An 18926-nucleotide genomic window follows, 5' to 3' on the forward strand; every position below is an offset into this window, starting at 1 on the left:
CAATTTACCACAAGTTTCAATCTAACTATTATTGAGCAGGAGTAGTTTAATTGAAAGGTGCTTTTTAATAACATTTATCCTTGTTAATAGTAGCATTATGCTTGGTGGCATCAGAATAAGCAGTTTATTTGCCTACCAATTTATTAATCTTGTTTTCTAATCCTGTACTTCCATTTCTTGCCTGGCTAGAATACATAGAAATCCCGCCCAAGCTCAGGTCATTGTGTAATAATTTCAGAAAAGACTTGTGTGTATATTAAAAAAAAAATGCTTCATTTGTACTTCTTATTACGGCCATTATCCACAAGAAAACTAGGCTTATATCTGAAGTAGCTTAATGGCACCTGGGCAGATAAAAAGGCTCTGGGTAGCTAGTGGAGCTAATTTTCTTCAGTTCACCTTCTTCAAGATTTGTCAGATGTTATCAGAAGCAGTCTGTATATTGATCCACGTGGTATTAAGTGAATGTTGGCACTTGAAGGTTTCATTTTATTAATGTCATTGAAATATGTAGGTGTAGAAAGTACTGTATTAGTTGCAGTCGCTTTTAATGCAACTTTTTTAGGCATAATCCTAGATGCTGTCACCAGAAGTTGTTTATCAGGAATATGTTTGCTCTAATCTATAGTAGTTATTTAGATAATGTAAGGTTATTGTGCCCAGATGATAATAGCTCATGGGTTGTGTGATTGTGATTTTATGACTAAAAATGGCTTGAATTTGGACCAAGTGTTACAAAGAGAGGATAACGCCTTGCTTTTTTTTATTATTGTTCTTACTGTTATTGACAAAAAGTTATTTTATTCTTTTTTCTTTTTTACTGTAACACTGCAAGAGGACACAGAGAAGTGTAGGTCTAACTATATAACTCATTTTGTGAGCAAGTATGTAAATGGTTTATGGTCTTGAAATGAAGTATTTTTGCTACTTCTCTTTGGGAAGAGAAAGTATGTTCTGTCCCCATGTTTCAGTTGCTCCCTCAGTCGCTCCACCAAATGGGTCAAATGACTTGCCTAAGTGGAACTTGACGTAGGTTTCCAAAGCCACTGCAGGGCATTTATTCCTCAATCACAAGCATGAGTCAAGACTGAACTGGATTTCTGGAGATGATTGGAACGTGTCGTGGAGTTTTGTTTTATCTTTAGAATGTGGAAAGACAGAAGTGAAAGATTCCTCTTCTGTAGCCTCCATTATTAGCCCTGATATTACTGTATGATGTATTCACTGGAAGAGTGAAGACAAGGGAAAAATGAGCTGCTTTAACTTCTCTGCTATATTCCTTAGACACTTACTGCTTCCCATGATAAGTAACCTTTTTTCAAGTTAGTCATCCATTATACCATCTGCAGACATTGACAATTTTAGTATGCAAATGGAAAAAAACCAAACAACCAGCTCTCTCTTCTCCCAGCTTTAATTCAAAACCAAAGGAATGAACTTTTTTTTTCCTTAAAATTACTTTTTCAACTGTTCATAGCGTATGAAGAGATCTACACATGGTACATCCTGACACAAAAAGTCTTCCAGATGCTCAGGATTTGCTGTGTGGAGATCGCTGTGAGGCAGCGTCCTTTCAGTCCTTGTCAGCCAAACTTCCAACAATACGTTATTTCTTGTGAGGTATTTTATTAAGTTGTGTTCTAAAGAATGGAGGGAGAGAATGTCAGTGAAGATGTCATCTATTTAAACAATTACTACTTTTTTATTCATGCTTGTAAGTTATTTTGATTGTCCCTTATGGCATAGTTCAATCTCCAAAAGCAATTCTTGGTGAATTGTAGAGGAACCAAATTTAAGCCTATAGATACTACTAGCAGGCTGCAATATTTAACATCGTGCACTGAAGTACTGTTTCTTCCCTTTTTGCTGTATGTGTCACACATCCATCTAGTGTTGAAATTTGTTGTGGGAAGCAATAAAGGTCTATGAAATTGATTTTGCTTTTAAAAATTCTTGGGTGGAGACTTAAGGTATAGCTGGAATGCGATTATTATGATAAATCACAAAGGTAGTGTTTATTTATTTACTGGTTTATTCCTTGCATGGACTATCAGGCCCTATTTAGGCTAAATGTTTTCAGAGAATATTTTCTTCCTACAGGTTTTTAATGGTTTGTATCAATGTGTGGTTGAAGAGTTTTGTTGGTAATGGCCATCTCTTTGAATGCTAATTATCAAATCTCTCATAATTCTGTAAGTTCAGTGATATTTTCAATGATGAATACTTTTTCATATAGAATGAATAAAAGATTGATACAAGTTTTAGCTTATAGATTTCAAAAATTCCTTGCATATCAGGTGCTTATTTTAACAGTATAGAATATTAGCACAAACCGCTAATGAAGGCGACTTTATTCCAGTACAGACTCAGCGTAGCAGAAGAGCAAGGGGAAACTTCAGGAAGAAAGGCAGGTGAAATGAGAGCTAGATCCACCAACTTGCTGTCAGCCACAATTCTGGAGTGCTGTTCTTATGGCATACATTAGTAAGATCTCCCAAAATTATGATCTGTATTTCCCTTTTTATGTTCACTAAGATACACACTTTAATGATAAGCCATGCAAACTTTCTCAAAATTGCCAAACACCAACAGCTTAACCAAATCTCAGAGAAAGTAAACAATTACCAGGGTCCCTTACCACAGCTTATTCAGCACCTGCTGCAGCAGTGAAAAAATGTCTTAACAGTGAAGATTTTGAAATCTTTCGTTGCTGCAGCATGGCCAGTGAAACATCAAAAAGTCAAACAAACCAACCCGAACCCAAAACACAACAACATGGTTTGATAAACTGCAGATACCTTTTCTGTGAAGTGCTGTTTCTTAGTGGAAGATAATACATGGTTTCATATTGCTAGATGTTTAACTTTTTCACCCCCTTCCTAGATGCATGCAGAAACTAGATCTAATGATGATGAAGAAATGAAAATAAATGGAATGTGAGGCCTTTATAATTCTTTTTAAAAGTGTAAGCTTTCAAAAACTGTTACTCTGTTGAGAATGTTTTGAACATTTTTGAACTGGAAAGTTGGAGCATTCTTCAGTCATTCGTGATGTGGTTGGGTTGGAAAAGGATGGCTATTTCAGTTCTTAAAAGACAATCCCTGCCCCCCGCCCCCAAAAAAAAAACCCAACCCAAAACCCAAAACAAACAACTACCCCAAAACCCAAACAAAACCATTAAAACTATGTACTTGTAGTCAAACAGGTACTTGAGAATGCTGGCTTCTGCATGCTGACTTGAAAATACAGTATTTGTTTTACATGAGCACACATAGCAGTTTAAGGAAATTTCAGAGATACTAGGCTCATGTTACTGTAATCAATTCATTAAGCCTGCCAAAAGCATGAGGTGGAATCTTTCCCTTATGCAATATGACTGATACCAAATACAAACACCTTAAGGCAAGTTCAGAACATATGACCTACAAGAAACGTGGCTGATGAAATGTAGTTATGTCTTCTGTGTTTTGGTAAAAGGTACTTTGAAAACTTTGCAGTGTCTGCTGCTTCTGATGGATAAAGTTACTGCATTTGCTGAAAAGGTAAAAACTTGTTAAGATGTTTGCGTTAGTAGTTCAGTGCTGCTCTTTATGCTCTTGTTATGTTTTAGTATGGTGAAGATGGTATGGTCAGCATGTTGAAATAAGCCAAGAGCTGAAAAAGCTAGAATTACCGTGTTGGAGGAATGTTTTCTGTGCTTACTGCATGAGTACAGGCTTTTCCCCTATATTTGTAGTCCATTTTGTTTATAAATGGGAAAGAATTAAAACCCTCCCACAGTAAGCTAGATTACACTTCAGTGTTTCTTTCTTCCAAAAGCGTAACTTCCTTTTCTTCCTCCTTTGCTCAAAATACTATTTCACAGGATGGTCAGGGTTGGAAGGGACCTCTGGAGATGATCTAGTCCAACCCCCTACTAAAGCAGATTCTTCTAGAGCAAGTTGCATAGAATTGCATCCAGGCAGGTTTTGAATGTCTTCAAAAAAGGAGCCTTGACCACCTGTTTGAGCAGCCTGTTCCAGTGCTCTTGTCACCCTCAGAGTAAAGATGTTTTTCTTCATATTCAGATGGAACTTCCTGTGTTGCAGTTTGTGCCCTTTGCCCCTTGTCCTGTCGCTTGGCACTACTGAAAAGAATCATAGAATCAGTTAGGTTGGAAAAGACCTTTAAGATCATCAACTGTTAACCCAGGACTGCCAGCTCTATCACTACACCATGTCCCTAAGCATCACTTCTACACAATTTTGAAACACCTTGGGGGATAGCGATTCCACCACCTCCCTGCGCAGCCTGTTCCAAAGACTGGCCACTCTTTTGATGGAGAAATTTTTCCTGATAGGCCATTTCCTTTTGTCTTGTCACGTATATCTGGGAGAAGAGACCAACCCCCACCTGCCTACAACCTGCCTACCCTTTCAGATAGTTATAGAGAGCAGTAAGTTCCCCCTGAGTCTCCTTTTCTCCAAACTAAAGAACCCCAGTTCCCTCAGCCACTCCGCAGAAGACTTGTGCTCCAGACCCTTCACCAACTTCGTTGCCCTTCTCTGGACACGCTCCAGCACCTCTACATCCCTCTTGAAGTGAGGGGCCCAAAACTGAGCATGCTATTTGAGATGCAGCCTCACTAGTGCCGAGTGCAGGGGGACAATCACTTCCCTTGTCCTGCTGGCCATGCTTTTTTGGATACAAGCCAGGATGCTGTTGGCCTTCTTGGCCACCAGAGCACACTGCATGTGTGGCCCACTCTTGGCCCATGGGCAACGTGCTGTCCACCAGCACTCCCACATCCTTCCCCGCAGAGCTGCCTTCCAGTAGGTCAGCCCCCAGCCTGTGCTGGTGTGTGGGGTTGTTCCTCCCCAGGGGCAGGACCTTACACCCGCCTTTGCTAAACGTCATGAGGTTCCTCTCTGCCCAACTCTCTGGCCTGTCCAGGTCTTGCTGAATAGCAGCGCAGCTTTTTGGTGTGTCAGCCATTCCTCCCAGCTTTGTGTCATCAGCAAACTTAATGAGGGTACGCTCTGTTCCTTCATCCAGGTCATTGATGAGTAAGTTGGACAGGGCTGGACCCAGTACTGGCCCCTGGTAACACCACCGTCTACAGGCCTCCAGCGAGACTCTGCACCACTGATCACAACCCTCTGAGCTCTGCCATACAGCCAGTTCTCAGTCCACTCGCCTAACCTACACTTCTTGAGCTCACCTGTGAAGATGTTATGAGAGACAGTCTCAAAAGAGTTGCTGAGATTAAGGTAGACAATGCACACTGCTCTACCCTCATCTACCCAGCCAGTCTTTCCATCACAGAAGGCTGCCAGGTTGGGCATGATTTGCAGTTTTTCATTTTCCTTTCTATTACCTGTTGAATGTTGCCATTTCTTTCCTGATTCCTCTCAAGTATTCATTCTTCTACTACAAGTATACATGCTTTTGCCACTCTTACGGCAGTCTTCATTTTAACTGCTGTTTATATAGAAGCCTGTTTCTCAGTGGGTTTGAGTGCAGTTTACGCAGGTACAGCAGGAGAAAAGGAGAGTTCTGCTGAGCACACTTCCTTTGTCCAGGTTGCTGGATTTTCATGCCTTTTTAGGGTTGACAAGTGCTTATTCATTGGCCTTGATTCTGCAGAGGGCAAATAGCCTTCAGCGTTTTCTGCACAGCTGTGGAATAGAGGGCCTCACAGTGTCTTGATAGTTCAGCTGCTCTGTTGCAGATCAGCTGAAATGCCCTTTGTGCTTTCAGCATTGTGGCTGGCTGTCCACTGTCTTTCAAGGGAAGTTTGTCATGTGTAATGGATGATACTTGAATAGAAGACTTACAAGAAATATGTGTGCTGCTCAGGGCCTACAAGGCTGACACTAAAGGAGGGTCTGCTAGAGTAGGAGTTGATGCGGCTTTGTGGTAAGTGCATCCTCTAATAAGTGATGATTTTCTCCTGGTATTTTAGTATGTCTGTCACTGGTGGAAGGGGAGGGAGGAAGATAGCAAACAAGCACCAGGGTAGCTTGGCTTAAAGTTAGGTGACATGATTTGGGCTGACAGCTTCATGGCAGGATTTGAAAAGTTTCATGCTACTGTTGTGGTCAAAGTAGGTTTTCACAGTAAGTTTGTCTTGTAAGGCATTGAAACTGAAATTAATATATAAAGTACTGTAGATTTCTCCCTGAAGGCACCTGAGAAGATAGAATTGGCTACATCAGGTATTACTCTCTAGTCATCAGCATACTGAACTGATGATTAATTTTGTTTTAAAAATACTTAGGCTCCCGATATTTCATTTATGCAAAAGATTCTACTCGGCAAAGAAGTGGAAATGACAACTCATGTTTCACTGAAAGCATGAAACTTATGGCTTTAGTCTGTTCAGCCTAGGACTATTACATTTTAGTACTTTACTTGACTAAGATCGAAGTATTTAGTGAAGAGAATTGCAAGTCCTCATAACAGAAAAGTCAGATGTTTACTGTGTCTAGGACTGTTGGGTTCCTGCTTATTATAAATACTCAAGCCTTTTGCAAGTAAAATGGTGTTGAATTTGATTTGGTTGGCTTGACTTGTACAATGTAGTATTATCAATGAGGATTAACAGTGTACTGATGGAGGTTTTTGTCACCTGATGAAGTTTTCTGTACTCTGGAGCTTTTGAGCAAATGTAATTTGAGTAATTATATCTTAGCTTAGTGTTGGACTGAATCAACTCTTTGAACTGGCTGAGTGTGTGCTCAGACTGGTGTATTTGTTCAAGGGAAGAGGCAGATGTGCATAGTAGAGCAAGAACTGCAGAATACAAACACAGGAGGCCAGAACTAGATTGGCAAAGGCTGTTGTCCGTGTCCTTGGTTAAGCTATTGGAGCTTAAGATGCGGGTATGCTAGACTTCACAACTGGCTTTGGCACCCTCAGATTCTTCACATTACACTGAACTGGGCAATGTTGGAAATCCAAAAACTAATGAGTACTTGTGTCCTAGTTTCAGCTGGTTCAGTGCTGTGGTTTGGATTTAGCAGGAGAGTAATGTAGATAATACGCTGATGTTTTGGGTGTTACGTAGTGCTTACCCTAAGTCAAGGACTTTTCTGTCTCTCATGCTTTGCCAGTGAACAGGTGCACAAGAAGCTGGGAGGGGACACAGCCAGGACAGCTGACCCAAGCTAGCCAAAGGGATATTCCATACCATAGAACATCATGCTTAGGATATAAACGGGGGGCCGGCTGGATCGCTGCTCGGGGACTGGCTGGGCATTGATCAGCAGGTGGTAAGCAATTGTACTGTGCATCACTTGTCTTCCTTCGGGTTTATTCCTCTCTCTCTTTCTCCTTTTCTTTGTTATCATTATAGTTTATTTTCAATTAAACTGTTCTTATCTCAACCCGTGGGTTTTACCTACTTTCAGATTCTCCTCCGCATCCCACTGGGGCGGGGTGAGAGTGGGCAAACAGCTACATGGTATTGGGATTGAACCACAACAACTTGTCAAGAAAACTAGCTCTGCTGTGCCATTCTATTTGCTGTTGCTCAGTCTTTGTCATAAATGGTGTCAGTGCAGGTGATCTGAATAGCTCCCTCTCTCCTTTCCTATTGTACTTGAGTTCTTCAAGTGATGATGAGTAGTTGCAACAGGTCTGTCCTATAAAACTTTGGAAATTGTCCCTGTGAAAACATTCTGTTTCACTTGCATTAACATCTAGTTAAAAGAAAGTTGTTGTATGCCTTGCATTATGAAACCAGAGCTTTCTACTATTTATACTAACTGTACTTTGCATCTTCTAAACATCAAGTACTTGAAGAATACTGTCTGCTGTAACATTATCAGTGGTATCTAAATTTGATGCAGGGCTTAAAGCCCATATAGTTTTCATTTTTATAATCATTTGGATTTATTCTAGTGAAGACTCAAAGCTAACTTGTTTCTCTTAAAATTCACAATGTCTAGCTGTGCAAGCTCCTTTATATTGAACAAAGTAAAATGTTCTTGAAGACAGTAAGGGGAGGTTGCTTGGATACTTGAAAAATATGCCACACTAGTGAAATGAGGTAGCATTGTTGGGTTTTTTTCCAGCCCTTTGCAAGTATATTGACAAAGAATTACACACTACTGGGAAAACTTCAGGGGTTATGAATATTTTCCCTTCTGGCAGTGATTGCCAGCTATAGCTTTATTCCAGCTGTTAATGGGTTGATGTACTATTGACATGATGTACATGTTTATTTGTTAAGAAAAAGGAAGCTTTTGAGAGTGCATTTACCAGTCTTTGGTAATTTTGCAGTCTTTGGAAGTAACATATACAAACCTCTGGTGCTTTTGCTCTGTTTTAACACCTGCAAGTTCTAGCTCAGATGGTCCTGATTCTGTATTGCATTCCCGTGTCTCCTCCCCAGTGTTTTTACTTTAAAAATTGTATTTGTTTTGAGAAAGAAAAAAATAAAAAAAGAATGAAACTTTTCAAAACTGAAGTTGCACAACTTCCGGATACTTCCAAATACTGCAAAATATGGAGGACTGGAAAAGCTTTTTTGCTCTATTGATTAAAATCCTGCTATATAGTTTGATATTAAATAAACAATGCTAACCATCAGGTTTCTTTTCGTATTTGCAGCCAATTGAAAGGCTGGATTTTGTCTGGGGTAAGAAGGCTGCAGCAGCAATTGTTCAAAGGAGACTAAGTTACGTTGTTGCTTCAATTTATATCTGAAAGAGCTGAAGTTAAATACAATAGAAATGTGAGCAGAGTGTATCTTAAAGTCCTCCTGGGGTTTCAAGAACAAAAGAAGAAATATTTTGCAAGGCTCCTTTTCATTTGAGTTGTATGTTTCATGGGTAGCTAACTCTATGTAAGTTAGTGTGTGTATATTTGAATCCAGGAAGAATACAGAATACCTACTAAGCATTTGCAAGGTATGGGTCAATTTTAGCAACATTTGCTCATCTGCTGTCATAACAGCACAGAGGCAATTATTGGACATATGAGTGAAGCTGAAGGCTTTGATGACTGAATTATTTTAACCAGAGTCATGGATATGTAATTTTTCAGGTTCTTTCAAATCTTTGTTTTGTTTGTATTAATTAACCATCAAGTGTTGTAATCTGGGTTTATGCTATGTGGGGATGTTAAAAAGAAAAGTGATTGTTGGTGGAATATACGTTCAGTTAATTGTAGCACCTGCTGCGATGGAGAGACGGGACACAGCTTGATGCAAGCAAATGTCAATTTATTGTACAGAAGCACGAGTTTATATCGACCAGTTCCATCCTTATTCTTCCAAGGCTTCAGAACACCACCATAGGGGTCACCATTTGAGGAGACTGAGGCACGGAGTCCCGGATCTGACCAGAAGACCCTTCATGAGTCCATATACATCTCCCATAGGGGAAGACACTTGATTCCCAGGTTTCACACAGCTCACCTCTCAATTCCAGAGGGACTTTTTTTCAATTCCTGCTTCCTTTCAGCAGCTCATTCAATGTTCTGTGGGACTCGCAGCCTGCCGCTCAGCCTGGCGGTTCATAAACCCATCACGTTGGGGTCACCAATTTGCTGCGAATGAAGAGACGGGACGCAGCTTGATGCAAGCAAATGTCAATTTATTGTACAGAAGCACGAGTTTTTATACACTTTCAGAAGCTGCGTGTTTTAAACAGATTGGTTCTTGAAGCTAAGCATTGCATACTAGGCAATCCCTGATTGGTGGTTACCTCTCCTTGGCGCCATCCGTCCCCCACTCCCCTATGCTCTGTCAGCATGACTCATCATGTTAATTGTTGTGTTTATTCACACTCCTTGTCCTCCCAGGGTTGACCTACAAGCTCAAGCACATTCCCCTCAGATAACTGATTGCCACACATGGTCCTAATTTCCAGCCCACTACTGCAAGCACCTTCCTACTTCTTGCCTGCAGATAGCTTCTGGCCTCTCACTACAGATATCCATTTTGACAGCTACTGTTTCATTGGGCTGCCAGTGTGTCTGGACCAGTAAATGGAGTCAAGTGACTGAAAACCTTAATTTTTAAAGGCCTTTTACTAAATACCATAATGAATTGTCTTTTGTTCCTACATGAATATTCTTTATCCTCTCTTTTTCAAAAATAGGCAGTATTTGCATGAGAGTGGGAAAATTTGTTGTTTCTGATAGAGATCGGTAACAAGTTCAGATAAAAGGTACAAAAATCCTAGTATTCAGGCTAGTATACAGTGACTTGCTAGGGATACACCTTTTCTGTGTCTTTGTTAATAAGAGGTTGGTTTCTGGGGTTGTAGAATCACATGTAACATTTTATGCAATTAGATGTTTTCATTGTAGGATTAGGACTTTTCAACAATGGAAGTTAAAACATACCTATATAAGGGGAAGGAGGAAGGGAAAAATCACCAAAACACAAGTTTTTTCGGAGCTGATGACATAGGTGCATAAGGCTTCTTGCTTCTCCATGGTGAACTTTTCAAGCTGTTGTTAATTTCCATGGAGTCATAGAGCAATAAGTGGAAATGTACACCCATCAGTTCAAATAACAACTGAAAGTCACATGGTATTTTGAGTTGCTCAGCCATCTGCAGAGGACATAGTAATCAAGATTACAATCTGTTTCAGCAGTAGTTAAGTCCTAGATTACTTTCTCTGAAGTGCACAGATATTATTCAAAAAAGTGATGTGGGTTCAGACAATAGAATCTCACAGAAGATTTGATTTTAAAGGACTTTGCTCTTCATGAGGTTCAAGGCTATTCTTGACTGACTTGATCAGTGGAAGTCAAGGATCGCTTCATCTTTTTCTGATCGATGTGTACTGAATTAAAACATAGTGCCTTTTAATGGCTTGTAGTTTCTGTCTCTCATTTCTCAGTAAGGAGCATGGTGAAACATACTCTTCCAGTGTATGACAAGTATTTCTATAACATTTTGTCAAGACTTAAGCTGGGATAGTACTTAGGTTAAGAGTAGTCTTTCCTTCAAAAGGCTCCTGCCTCTAGCAGTGATTTTAATTTCTGATAAGGAACCCGATTCTATTCAGAGAAGGTTGTAGTAGTGGTCATTAATGAAAGTCACTCCTGATATAATGCTGTGTTTTTATAGTATTTTTAAAGACTTTTAAGAACTTTGACACTTTAGATCATCTTCCCAGTTTTATCAGTGCTTGTAATGCATGTTAATTGGAAATTATCTTGTACCCTCAGCACTAAACAAAGGAAATAGCAAAATGGAAAGAGTAATCTGAATGTAATTAAACTAGTGATTTTTTTTCAGAAATAGAAAATTGTGTAGTAGGATCAAATCTGGCGAGTCAGACATTGTTTTTATGCAGGCTTTTTCGCAGAAAATTTTAACTTTTGTTGCATGGATATTTTCCTGCATCCCAGTATTTGTTAGTCTGTTCTTAGGACTGTCAAGACCCTACCATGAAGAACTCGTGGTCTGTATAACTAAGCATGTTTTAATTGGAAGAGGTGTCTAGAGTGCACCTTGCTTAAGTGTTTTGAAGGATGTGGTTTCACAGGCTGTGGAGCTAAGCTAATGTCTTGCTGCTGCCAGTTTGCACTGTACAGTGCATCTTCTTCCCCTGAGCATTCTCAAGTTCTCTTTTAACCTTCCTGTGAATATGTAAATTTTTAAGTCCAGCAGAAGACTGTCCACAGATTTATGAGTCATTCCCAAAGCATCCCTAAGCCTTGAGAGCACTACCTGTATGGAAGATGCTGGTTTAATGCTATTTAAAGTCCTGCTTTGAGCAATTTAGTGACAGCATTCTAAAGTTCTACTAATCAAGGCAGCTAGATGGCAGATAAGGAAAAATGTATTCTGCTTCAAAATGCAGAAGAATTTTTTTCTTGCTAGAAAGTTTACTAATGATGTAATCTATAAACTAGTATATGTGAGAGAACTTTGTGCACATACAGGTATACAATAAAATACAAATACAGTAGTACGTACATTTGATTAAAAAAGATCCCTTAAAATAAAAATTAAAAAGAATTGTGTTCATGTTTTAGAGCTTTGAGATCATTAAATCACCTTTTCTGATTGGATTATATTACAAATGGGACAGATTTCTTTAGGTTATCTAATATTAAATGAAACATCTGCTTTGAGGCAATGTATTTCCTCATTTTCCATCTTAGTTCTTCTCTGCTTGTGCCACAGCTGCCTAAGCTCTACGAGAATTAAATGGAAATGGCTTACATCACGATAACACAATGTCAGAGTATTGATAGATACATTGAATGCTTGCAGTTATTCGCTGTTTGCATAGCTCAGCAGCTCTCAAAATCAGTGAAAGCGAACTGCATGAAAATGGTTTCAGTGGAGGATAAGGTATGGGCTGAGCTTAAATACAATCCTATAGAGGTTTGTCCATGACAGTCAAGTTTTAAAAACTCCGCCTCCTGATTAACAGATGAGTGCAAATGTTATGAGAGATATTTACTTGTCCTATGATTCTTTCTATCTAATAACTTTTTTTAAAAAATTTTATTCTGAGGTGATAGTCTGTTGCGATGTGTAAAAGGACAGCATAACATTCTCAGTAATAAAATTTCATCCTAACTTTGTTTAAATAGGATTAATGTTATCGTAGTAACTGGCATAGTAGTTAAGTGCTACACCTTTAATTTCAGTGAAGTTAAGTACAAACAGAGCAACCAAAACCAGTGCAAGACACCAAGTTTAAAAGAGTTTTGATGTTCCCAGAACCTGTCTTGCCCTTTCCCTTCCCTCTGCGTTTCTGCTGCTGACTCCTACCCTGCCCACTACAATACTTGGTTAAAAGGAGTGAGTGGTTGGGAAGGCTGGGGTTGAAAAGGAGAGGATCCTGTTTGCCTTAGCAGGTGGCGCTGCAGGCACAACAGAACTTAAAATTTGCGTGCTGTTGCAGTAGGGCCACCTCATATACTCTCAGTCTGCAGGTCTCCACAGGCACTGGTACTCATTGCAGATCTTTTGCTGAAGACACCTCTCCTCCACAGATGAAGAACTTCACTACTGGTTCTAAAGTTGGAAGTTCTGATCCTGGTGGTTGGAGTCCAGTGCTAATGGAGATTCAGCGTCTGAAATTTGACTGTCTAGCTAAGGTGTGTTCTAGCAACTGATGTAGAAGTTTATTAACTCTGTGCTGTCTTAAATGATAGAAATTCGCAATACTAAATGGCCCTGTATTTTTGTGGTAGTATGTTCACTGCCATTTTAAATGTCCATTCAAGAAACCCAGCAAAGTTTAATCATTTTTTTTTTCTTTGAGGTTTACAGGCTAGTTTCATGTTATTAGTACACAAGACCAATACAATTTAGGAACCGTGGCTGTAGTATGCTGCTTTTGAGACAGCTACTTTATTTGAAGGAAAAAAGCCAAACCACCATATAAACACCGCCCCCCCCCCCCCCCCCCGACCCTAATACTGTAATACACTTCAGTAAAAGAATAGGAGAATATTTTTAGCCACTCAAAGTACTCAGAGAATTTTATTGATCTTGTGTTTTGTACGTTTTTGACTAGTTAGATGAATGCATGATTTTTATAATTAACGGTTCTTTCTCTAGGGTGAGTGCCCTTGCCAATGGTCAGCGTATAGTTCCAATGACTTCTGAGTATTGATTTTGAGATAATACATTGTTATACAATTAAATCTGTGTTGAAATCTCTAAGCTCAAGTTAGATCATGGTTACTGCACTTAAGGTAGTTTTTTAAGTTAATACTCTAACTGAAAGAAAACAAAAAGTACCTTTAAAAAATTCTCGTATCATGTATTCTTTTTTTTTTCCTGATCATGTTTTATTTCTGATAAGAGATGCCTGCCATCTGTTGCCTTTTGATGCAACAACTTGAAAAGCCTCCTATTGCTGAATTATGAGAATGTGATCTCTTCCATAATTACACTTGCCAATGTGTCTTGGGTGGATGTTACACATTATTTATCCCTTGCCTGACTCTGTAAGAGGAGCTGAGGCAGTGGAAAGAGTGGAGGAGGAAAGATATGGGGAATAACACACTGGGGCTGACAGTTGTGGTAGGTGGCAGGCTATCAAGTAAGTAGGCCAGGTTGCATTTAGTGTGTATATACATTTTCCTTACTTTAAAAATCTGCCATAGTCTTACTTTTTACTCTTACTTCTCCTCTTCCTAAACAGAACCTTTTAAAATGCCAGCTCTGATTTAGTATTGATCTTTTATGCATATTCATATAGGGCAATTTTCAATCATCATTGCCTGAAGTCAGGAAAACCTTAGACATGCATTTCTTTGCAGTGTGTTTGCTTTCACCTTCAGAGCTGAAGGCAGCTAATGCCAAAATCTGTCTCCAGCTTGACAGAAGCAGGGTGCTTAGTTTCTGTGCTTTTTTGAATTCCCATTTGTAGATTTTCAGTGTGCTTTCATTTTCTTTCCTTGTCTATACATCTGCCACAAAACTTTGTAGTGGGCTTCTGTAAGAAAGATTTGAAAAGGTTACAGGTAGTCTTTACAAGAGGGGATTAAGAATGGATGCACTGCAAACTGAAGAGTTGAAGGTGTGACATACTTTGTGTTTATTGATCTGCAGTTGGCATACTGAGAAGGAAAAACACATATTTATTGTCATCTTCCTGAGTTTGCTGTGAGTTACTGTTATCAGGGGCTTCATCTTAGAGAAACAATAAAAGCCTGAAATGTTTGGATCATTTAGTTAACTTATGTCTCCACTGTCTCCCTCAAGTAAGTAAACAAGATTCCTGATTACCTACATTAACTGAAGTCTAAGACTGCTACAGGTATTTGGGAGTGTTTTTCTAAAGTCCTCCTGAACTTAACTCTTAGATAATTTATATATGTGTGTTCTTTCTGCTTTCTCCTTGTAAGTAGCAGTCATACTACCCTCTGAGACCAGGACATAATAGGTGAATACAGGAAAGACAGAGGTGTTTTTCATTGATGCTTTGTGTTCTCCTAATTGTGATAACTCTTCCTGGTACTTGATTCAGTTTGATGCCATTCTTCCTTAATGTGTTCTACTAGAATTGAACATGATTCTAGAAGGTGTTTTATCAGTGGCTTACAAAATTGCACTGACAGTAGACTGTGGCTATTGAACTTGACCCGTGACGCAATCTGGATTAATATCTGATTATGACTGCAGTAAATACTGCTGCTGTTTGAAACTTGTGCTTTCATGTGTTTGGATTAAAGTCACTGTTTATGGAGGATTTTATATTACTAAGTCATGGTGACTGTGAATTCAGATCTACTATGAATCTAATGAAACTCAACACACACTAGAAAATAGTACGAGTCTTAATATAGGCATAACATCCATCTTCTTTGTAGGATTCTATTATGTTAACAGATAGACAAAGATGTAGATGACTTTTTAAAGTACAGTAAAATACTGGGTATTGCAACTCTAGTGTTTTGCCTTTTTACTGACAAAGTGGCATTTACTGTATTTAGTTGACTTTATTGAAGGAGTAACAGTTAGTTATTTACTTGATTTTCAAAGTGTCTTCCTTAATTTAGAGCTTTATAAGCATCTGTTGTCAGGTGAAAAGTTAAAGAAAAGAACTAGCTTCCATAATTTGGGATTTCTCTTTGGCTGCAGATACTTTGAGAGATCACCTGTGTGACAATTTTTAGGTAAAACTTAGCAAGCGGGTAGTAGTTGGCTGTTCAGGACACTAATACAGTTGTTTTTAATACAGACTCGAAATCTAAGCAATGTATTAGAGAAAATATTTAAATAAACCCTTATATTATAATGTCTGTGTATCCAGCCCTGGTATTAAACATGTGTCTAATCATTTTGAGTTTTTCAAGATTAGATGCCAAACTGAGATTGAATGGGTCTTTTTATATATATATTTAACATTTTGATAGTACTTATATTTTGTGAATTTTCTAAGAAAGTTAATTCCTGTAACAGCTGACAGGAGGTGGTGTTTGATGTTCCTCATTTCTCTCTGCAAACAGAAATGATGGAAAATAATTTACCAAAGCATGTGTGAAGGGATGTAGGACCCAGTTTTGAGTCACTCAGTTGTCTCCCAACTACATTGATATTCTCCTGCCTTACTGAAGTCCTTTTTTCACTCATAATGTCTTTCAGTAATAACATGCAAGACAGAAATTTTGAACTGTCATGTTTTGACAGTTACTGCCGGGCATAATTCATTTTGTGTAGACAGAAACAGGTGTTTTATGGAAGAGTATTAGGTAGATCAGACTCTCATCATACCATAAAAGGTAAGTATGTGGGGTGAATGAAGAGTAAATGAGTAGATTTGATTCTACTGTATCCTGATTATTACTTCTAAGTTATCTCAAACATTCGTGTCACTTTTTACATGTTGTTTATTAACAAGGTGTCATTTATTTTACATTTAAATGAATGAGACCTATGTAAAAGTGAATGTGTTTTCCTTTGGAGTGGAAATTCCATAAGCCACCCTAGTGCAACTATTAGTTATGGCGTGACTATAGCCCAGGTAGTTCCTCTTTTGGCTGTTAGTCAAGTCTCCTCAAAAAAGACCATAGTACTCTTGAGCATGAAAGATCAATGAAATGAGTAGTACATGGTCATTTTCAGAGAATGTTTTCATGAAAGTGGTGTGGTATTAGCCTCCTCTTTGTTTTTTGCTACCTGATGACTGACATCACCATTAATCATGATCTAAATCGTCTAAAATAGCATGACAGATTTTATTTCAAGCAAGTTGGCTAAAGATTGCGTTACTCATACATTGCTTGTCTAGTCACCTACTAACCTTTGACTTTTGATCATGAATAAATTGTAAAAACCTTAAGAGTAATGTGTAGTGACTAGTGAACAGTAAGAATTCCTGTCCTAAAAATCTGACTAGTATAAAACCCATCACTGAAGCAGTCTCTTAGGGAGTAATACTGAACATGAAGTCATACTTATGTACAGGCACTTTTACTATAGAAGTATTGTACTTACTTTGGTTGCCAGGTAGTTGCAGGGAGGGAGAGAAAAAAATCTCACTGATTTGTCTAGGTATGGAACCAGCAGTAGGAATTAAAAAAACCCAAACCCAACAACAAACAAACAAAACACCAAAAACGCACAACCAAAAAAAGCCTTCCCAGTTACCAGTTCACATAGTTTAAAACAGGGATCGTGAGCTTCGGGGTTTGGTTTTTTTTTGTTGTTTTTATTTTTTCCTATATTCTATGAGGACAGTAGTATTACTGTATTAATTAAAAAATTTTAGTTGTCTGTCTTGGAAGAGGTTTTTACTTGCAGTCGACAGAAAAAGGTGGGTATTTTTTGCTAGTTCTTCAAAACAGTGCTTAAAACAGATAGACTTGGGGAATATTTGAGAGAGAAAAATGTTATAGCAGTCTAGAGCTTTAGGTACTGTTGCAGTTGTCCTGTTTTCACTTCTCCTTTTGCTTATTTGTGTGACTGGCTTTGTGAATATCTTTTGCAGGCAAGTGTTCTTGATGCTTGGAGGCAATACCTCTGGCACAAACCTCTGATAATTCAAGATACTTGGAAGAAATCAATAACTCACCTGCAGCTTATAAAGTTATAATTTCTAAAGAAAGCTCCTGATTCATTAGGGAACAGTGAAATATCTCAGCACCCCCACCCTACTCCTCGTCCCCCCAGAAAAACCAAAAATACTGGAATATGTAAAAATGAAATAGATACTGATGATTGCTTGCTCCAGGAAGACATGATTACTTTCTAATCCCTTCATGACAGAGAAGTACATTCTGATAATATAACTTTTATATAGGCCTTGTAATATCCTAGTTTTTATCTTCCTTGACTAACCTGATGTCCCTCTATGGCAAGGTGACCCACTTAGTGAATCAGGGATAGGCTGTGGATGTTGTCTACCTAGACTTTAGTAAAGCCTTTAACACCATTTCCCTGCTTACAGCTTGGATGGGTACACACTTTGTTGGGTAAAAACCTGTCTGGATGGCCAAGCCCAAAGAGTTGTCGGGAATGGAGTTACATCCAGCTGGTGGCTGGTCGCAAGTGGTGTTCCCCAAGGCTCAGTATTGAGCCCAGTCCTGTTAAGTATCTTTATCAGTCATGTGTATGAGGGTTATCAAGTGCACTCTTAGTAAATTTGCAGATGACACAAGTTGGGCTGGAATGTTGAGGGTAAGAAGGCTCTGCAGAGGGATCATCAGTCATGGACAGGCCAGATCAATGGCCCAAGGCCAGCTGTTATAGGGTTCAACAAGGAGAAGTGCTGTGTCCTGCACTTGAGTCACAACCACCCCATGAAAAGTGGAAGAACCAGCAGTGTGCCCAGGTGGCCAAGAAGGCCAATAACATCTTGGCTTGTGTCCAAAAGAGTGTGGCCAGCAGGACAAGGGAAGTGATTGTCCCCCTGCACTCGGCACTGGTGAGGCTGCATCTTGAATACCATGCTCAGTTTTGGGCCCCTCACTTCAAGAGGGATGTAGACATACTGGAGTGTGTTCCAAGAAGGGCGATGAAGCTGGTGAAGGGTCTGGAACATAAGCCTTTTGAGGAGCGGCTGAGGGAACTGGAGTTGTTTATTCTGCAGAAAAGGAGACTCAGGGGAGACTTTAATGCTCTCTACAACTACCTGAGATGGATGTCCGTCTCTTCTCCCAGATAACAAGCAATAGGATAAGAGGAAGTGGCTTCAAGTTGTACCAGGGGATGTTTAGTTTTGATATTGGGAAAAATTTCTTCATCAAAAGGGTGTTGAAGCATTGGACCAGGCTGCCCAGGGAGGTATTTGAGTCACCATCCCTGGAAATATTTAAAGACATGTAGATGTGGTGCTTAGGGACATGGTTTCATGGTGGACTTGGCAGTATTGGGTTAACGGTTGGACTCAATAATCTTAAAGATCTTTTCCAAACTAAATGAATCTATGGTTCTATGATATGTAGTGAAATTAACTTATACCTGTATTTTGAAGTAGCAATTACGAATGAACTGAAACTGGGCTGTAAT

The 18926-nt window shown here is 39.1% G+C and overlaps 1 protein-coding gene across 8 annotated transcripts in view; it reads left to right on the top strand.

The window, feature by feature from the left end:
• The window catches only part of PCGF3 (polycomb group ring finger 3), a 62379-nt gene that overhangs the window by 6751 nt on the left and 36702 nt on the right, over positions 1–18926 (top strand). For 2 of the 8 annotated variants that reach the window (XM_080372736.1, XM_080372737.1), the window contains exon 2: positions 7095–7253. The exons of the other annotated variants lie outside the window; for them this stretch is intronic. The gene's annotated coding sequence lies outside the window, so the exon portion shown is untranslated. The remainder of the gene's footprint in view (positions 1–7094; positions 7254–18926) is intronic. 8 annotated transcript variants of the gene reach the window in all.

Source organism: Falco punctatus, assembly GCF_963210335.1.
Source record: "Falco punctatus genome assembly, chromosome: Z".
Taxonomy (NCBI): Eukaryota; Metazoa; Chordata; class Aves; order Falconiformes; family Falconidae; genus Falco; species Falco punctatus.